The sequence below is a fragment of the Elephantulus edwardii genome, unplaced genomic scaffold (assembly GCF_000299155.1).
Source record: "Elephantulus edwardii isolate Elephantulus edwardi_28Jun2011 unplaced genomic scaffold, EleEdw1.0 scaffold00028, whole genome shotgun sequence".
Taxonomy (NCBI): Eukaryota; Metazoa; Chordata; class Mammalia; order Macroscelidea; family Macroscelididae; genus Elephantulus; species Elephantulus edwardii.
In genome coordinates, this window is record NW_006399778.1 from 436,430 (window position 1) to 437,016 (window position 587).

Consider the following 587-nt stretch of genomic DNA (forward strand, 5'->3'; position numbering starts at 1 on the left):
TCTTTTTACCACTAAGCATAGTAGAGTTCCTCCAGCAATCGGGTGATGGGACTATCCACGTTCAGCTCCCCGTCCGCCATCTTGTCGGCACTCCCCGGGTCTTCTAGTTCACCCTTTTCCTTAAATTTTTAAAATAATTTTAATGAACATTTACAGAGATTTTGGATTTCCATTCATTCATTGCTGCACTTCTCTCCCCGCCCAACCCCCCCTTCTATCCTTTCTTTGAAAAGTAAACAAAACACTCCCTCCCTGGTACACAATCCCCCCCACCACCCTTCCCAACGCCCCAAGTACATTCCACTATGCAACCTTAATTGTGGACTCTTTTTTTTTTTAATTGTGGACTCTTGTGATACCATAATACCCTATCATACATGACTTTTAAATTATTCTCTCCCTCATCTGTTTCAGTGCAGTATACACAATTTATCTAGTTTTTCTCAGTCTTACCGCAACCCTGATATCAGTCCCATTTTACAGCAGTGGCACCATGCAATATTTGTCCTTTTGTGCTGAGATATTTCACTCAGCATAATGTCCTCCAGGCTCACCCATTTTGAATAATATTGCATGAGTTCCTTGTT